Source organism: Oryctolagus cuniculus, chromosome 3, assembly GCF_051225735.1.
Source record: "Oryctolagus cuniculus isolate XC-2025 breed Fujian yellow rabbit chromosome 3, ASM5122573v1, whole genome shotgun sequence".
Lineage (NCBI taxonomy): Eukaryota > Metazoa > Chordata > Mammalia > Lagomorpha > Leporidae > Oryctolagus > Oryctolagus cuniculus.
In genome coordinates this window covers 10,271,575-10,277,365 of record NC_142869.1, presented here as the reverse complement: position 1 = coordinate 10,277,365, position 5,791 = coordinate 10,271,575, and the positions used below count along the sequence as shown (strand labels likewise).

At 50.3% G+C, this 5,791-nt stretch overlaps 1 pseudogene; it reads left to right on the top strand.

The window, feature by feature from the left end:
- The first annotated feature begins 414 nt into the window (after positions 1-414).
- LOC103348931 (uncharacterized) lies at positions 415-5,228 on the top strand (annotated as a pseudogene).
- The last annotated feature ends 563 nt before the right edge of the window (positions 5,229-5,791 follow it).

The following is a 5,791-nucleotide window of genomic DNA, read 5'->3' as shown; positions in this document are numbered from 1 at the left end:
AAATTGTAGTCCATGTGGTCGGGCAGAGACAGCCCAACGCGCCTGCGATCTGTATCTGTGTGTCAGTGTGGTTGCGTGTTCCGCCGAAAGCTTTCAGCTTGAGGCTGTTATTTTTCAGGTTACTACCTTTGGATGAGAAAAAGAGGACACTCTACACGTTCCTGCTTTGTTCCTTTATCTGACTAACCTTACCTTCCTTCCAAAAATCCCCCTTTTTAACCAGGGACTCTAGGTCCACGATGGGGCAGACGCAGACCACCCCCTCACCATCATAATGGATCATTTCAGAGCTGTGAGGAATAGAGCTTCTAGTTTAAGCGTGGAAATCAGGAAGGACAAACCCGCCACTGGTGGAGAAGGGCCAGTACTGAAGTCTAGGGTTCCCAGTGCCATTGGGCGGCCCGATTTCTCGTAATGGTAGGGCCACCGTGGAGTCGGGATGGGTCACCGTGGCCAGCTTTTGGTGTTGGATGGCCTCCAGAGGGCACTCTCGACCGGTCAGTCGTACGGACGGTTAAGGAGAAAATCTTTCAGAACCGAATGGCTACCCAGATCAAATCCCCTACATTCTTGTCTGGCAAGATCTAATAAATAACCCGCTGGCCTTGCTGGTGCCTCTCCTTCCCGCAGCTAAAAATCTAGCCCTACAGCGCACAGGAACGGGCGAGTCAGCAAAAACCGCACCCCTAAGGGAGGCCACTGCTAAACCCTGAGCCACTAAACCCTCAGCTCCTCTTTACCCAGTCCTGCCTGGCAGTTCAGATCCCCTACCCCATGACCCTCCTCCATACCTTCTCCCTCATCCTAGGCCTGCAGAGCCGGTGAACGAGGGAACACAGGCAGCCCCACTGGAGGGAGAGAGAGAAGCAGGGGCTGACCCAGGGGGACCAGCAGAAAGGACGAGGGGTCAAACCCAACGAGCGGCGAGCCCGCACCATCCCGACTCCACGGTGGCCCTACCATTACGAGAAATCGGGCCGCCCAATGGCACTGGGAACCCTAGACTTCAGTACTGGCCCTTCTCCACCAGTGACCTCTATAATTGGAAGACTCAAAATGCCCGTTTTTCTGACAATCCCAAAGATTTGATTTCTCTTTTAGATAGCATTATGTTTACTCATCAACCCACCTGGGATGACTGCCAACAACTCCTCTGAATCCTGTTTACCACAGAGGAGTGAGAACGAATCCAGTTAGAAGCCAGGAAATTGGTTCCTGGCGACGATGGTGAACCCACAGCCAACCCAGATTAATCAATGATGCTTTTCCTTTGACCAGACCCCCACAAGATGGCTGGGACTACAACACGGCAGAAGGTAGGGGACAGCTATGGGTTTATCGCCAGACTCTAATGGCGGGTCTCTGGGCAGCAGTACACAAGCCCACTAATTTGGCCAAGGTATATGCAGTTAGTCAAGGAAAGACAGAGTCCCCTTCAGGGTATTTAGAAAGATTAATGGAAGCCTTTAGACAGTTCACGCCTATGGATCCAGAGGCCCCCGAAAATCAAGCAGCAGTAGTTATGTTGTTTGTAAATCAGGCTGCTCCTGACATTAAAAAGAAGTTAAAAAATTAGAAGACCTGGAGGGAAAGAACATTCAGGATTTACTTAGGATTGCTCAGAGGGTTTTTAATAATAGGGATGCCCCCAAAGAGAGGCAGTTGAGGGCAACAGAAAAGATGACGAGAGTACTGGTGGCAGCAGTTCAAGGGAAGCAACCACAGGAAAATTCCACACGCCCAAAAATACCCTATAAAAATTAGATAAAGACCAGTGTGCCTATTGCAAGGAGATTGGCCATTGGGCTAGAGACTGTCCAAAAAAGAAAAGGGCCAAGCCAGGCCGATGGCAGGAAACGCCTTCCACGCAACCCCCTGCTGTACTAGTGACTCAAGATTCTGAAGATTAGGGGGGACGGGGTTTGGACCCACTCCCCGAACCCAGGGTAACTCTACAAGTGGAGGGGAATCCTATCCAGTTTTTAGTAGACACAGGAGCCCAGCACTCAGTTCTCACTAGCCCCCGGGGGAAACTATCAGCCACCTCTTCTTGGGTGCAAGGAGCCACAGGGATCAAAAAGTACTCATGGACAACTAAAAGAACTGTGGACTTGGGGACCAAGAGTGTGTCCCATTCTTTCTTGGTCATCCCTGAAAGTCCATACCCCCTTCTGGGGAGAGACTTACTAACTAAAATAGGAGCCCAAATTTGCTTCCTACCTGATGGGCCAAAGGTGACGGATTCACAAGGTGGACCAGTTTCAATATTAACTCTGTCCCTGGAAGATGAATACCGTATTCACCAACAACCTAAGGAGCCTGGACAAGAAATTGACCGGTGGGTCCAGCGCTTCCCCGAGGCATGGGCTGAGACTGGGGGAATGGGACTGGCCGCCCACCGTCCGGCCGTACACATAGAGACAAAACCTGGAGCGGATCCGGTCCGGGTTCGACAATACTTTATGCTCCTAGAAGCAAGAGTGGGAATTACACCCCACATTCGGCACCTCCTAGACCAGGGAGTTCTGCAACGTGCCAATCGGCCTGGAACACGCCTCTACTGCTAGTGTGTAAGCCCACCACAGGGGACTATCAGTCCATACAGGACTTGAGGGAGGTTAACAAAAGAACTATTGATATCCATCCAACAGTGCCAAACCTCAACACCCTTAGTGCTCTCAGTCCCGAAAAACAATGGTATACTGTTTTAGATCTGAAAGATGCTTTTTTTTAGCTTACCCCTAGCACCTAAGAGCCAAGAGCCAAGAGCTTTTCGCCTTCGAATGGACGGACCCAGAAAGAGGCATCAACGGACAGCTAACTTGGACACGGCTGCCACAAGGGTTTAAAAACTCTCCCACCCTATTCGATGAGGCTCTTCATGAAGACCTGAGTGAGTACCGACAGACACACCTAAACCTAACCCTCTTACAATGTGTAGATGATCTACTGATAGCAGCACAGACCCTCGAAGAATGCACCCGAGGAACGGAGGACCTCTTGCACACTTTGGGGAGCCTGGGCTACAGAGCATCCGCTAAAAAGGCCCAACTCTGCAAGACCGAGGTAACATACCTGGGGACCCTATTAAAAGGGGGGCAACGATGGCTGACCCCTGCACGCAAGGAGACTGTGTTCCGAATCCCCCAACCGCAGTCGCAGAGACAAGTTTGGGAGTTTTTGGGATCAGCTGGGTTCTGCAGATTGTTGATCCCTGGGTTTGCTGAATTGGCCAAACCCCTCTACCTGATGACAAAAGATCAGCAGCCCTTCCAATGGACAGAGGAGGCTGAAAAAGCCTTTCAGCAGATAAAAACAGCGCTGCTCTCGGCCCCAGCGCTGGGACTCCCCGATGCCTCCAAGCCTTTTCAACTGTTTGTGGACGAGAGTAAGGGGGTATCTAAGGGAGTTCTGACTCAGCCCATAGGCCCTTGGAAACAGCCTGTAGTGTACTTATCAAAGAAACTTGACTCTGTAGCCACTGGATGGCCCCCTTGTCTCAGAATGATAGCGGCCACAGCTCTGATGGTAAAAGATGCAGACAAGCTAACCATGGGGTAAGAACTGCAGGTCACCACACCCCACGCTGTTGAAGGCCTCCTAAAGCAGCCTCCCAACGGATGGCTTAGCAATGCACGGCTAACTCACTACCAAGGGCTGTTGCTAAACCCTCTCAGAATTTTCTTTTAGCCACCAGCCACCCTAAACCCCGCCTCCCTGCTCCCTGACCCGGACCTGGAGGCCCCACTCCATGATTGTGCTGAAGTGTTAGCCCAGGTGCACGGAGTAAGAGAAGATCTACAAGATCAAGCCCTGCCCAACACTGAGGTAACCTGGTTTACGGACGGGAGCAGCTTCGTGCATCAAGGACAGAGGTATGCAGGGGCAGCGGTGGTTTCAGAGACTGAGATAATATGGGCTGAGCTCCTGCCAGCAGACACCTTGGCACAGAAAGTGGAACTGATAGCCCTAACCCAAGCTTTAAAACTAGGAAAGGGAAAAAGACTTATGGTCTACATTGATAGCCGGTACGCCTTTGCCACTGCCCATATACGTGGGGCTAAATATCGGGAAAGAGGTCTCCTGACATCAGAGGGAAAAACCATAAAGAACAAAGAAGAAATCTTAGTTCTCCTAGCCGCTTTATGGGAGCCAAAAAGATTGGCAATTGTGCATTGCCTGGGCCACCAAAAACCTATAGACCCCGTGTCAAGGGGCAATTATTTTGCTGATCAGACTGCTAAGAAAATAGCTATGTCCCCAATTCAGGCTATAGTCATACAACAATTCCTGATCCAGGACCCAGGAACTTGCCTCCAACGCCCGAGTATACCGAAGAAGATCTGCAATGGGTAAAAACGCTCCCTGAGGCACAGCTCCTTGATGGGTGGTGGAGAGACTCTGAATTTCGCATCATACTCCCCAAAAAACTAGGAGAAAGAGTATTACAAAAAATCCACCACAGCACTCACCTAGGCACCAGGAGGATACAGGACTTAATGAGACAGAGGAAACTACGAATAAAAGAGGCCCCCAGCAAAACTGACCAAATTGTTGTCAAATGCAAAGTCTATCAACTCATGAATGCAGGCAAGAACGTTCAGAATTCTGGAACAAGACAGCGAGGAGATAAACCAGGAGCCTATTGGGAAGTAGATTTGACTGAGGTAAAGCCAGGAAAGTACAGGTATAAATACTTACTAGTTTTTATAGATACCTTTTCAGGATGGGTAGAAGCCTTTCCCACTAAGAATGAAACAACCCAGGTGGTGGCCAAAAAGATACTGGAGGACATCTTACCCAGGTATGGATTTCCAGTAATGATAGGCTCGGACAATGGACCAACGTTTGTTTCTAAGGGGGTCCATGAACAGGTGTGGCCAAAACTGAAAGACCTGTACGAGACAGGGCCTCCTCCGGTGCCCCACAGCTACCGGCTGGGCGACTGGGTATTCGTGAAATGCCACCGACGGGAAAAGTTGGAACCCAGGTGGAAGGGACCCTTCCAAGTCATCTTGACGACCCCCACTGCCCTCAAGGTAGACGGAGTGTCCTCCTGGGTTCATCACACTCACACTAAATCAGCGGACCCATTCCAGGACCTCATAGAACCTCTTACATCCAAGTCGACTTGGAGGGTCGACAAAACCCGAGATAAAAGTCACCCCCTGAAGCTTAGATTGCATCGTATCCCGCAGGCCACAGATCACCCAAGAAATGAGGCCTGACCTCATAAGCCTACTAATTCTGTCTGTTGGGGGGAGAGTGACTTTGGACATCATTCCTCACCAACCTCCACCAGGCTACTGGACCTTGAGTGTGTCGGGAAGAGTAATTGACTGCTATAATGGCACAGGACAGCCCACGTTCACCATAGATCTCTGCACACTGTGGCAGGAAGTGGACACGAGGCTGATCTCCAGGCCCAGAGTTAAGACATTTACCTCACCAGCCGATTGGCATTGGAATCCCGGGGTAAAATTGGTGGGGTGCGGGCAAACTGGTATAGAGGCCAACTTACAACAAACTAAATGGTATGTCTGTCCTGCAGAAACTTCCCCAGACTGTGTGTGGGGCAGTGGGGGCAGGCAATTATTATTGCTATTACTGGGGATGTGAGACAATAGCCTCATGGTTGACTCCTAGGGACAAAATTCTGGAGATGGCCAGAGTGGGTGGGTCAAGTCCTCAAGTGGGAAAAAGACACAATCCAAATTAAGGTAAAAACATGGCAAGGAATACAGAATTCTCAATGGGTTAAGGGAAAAACATGGGGACTGAGACTATATGT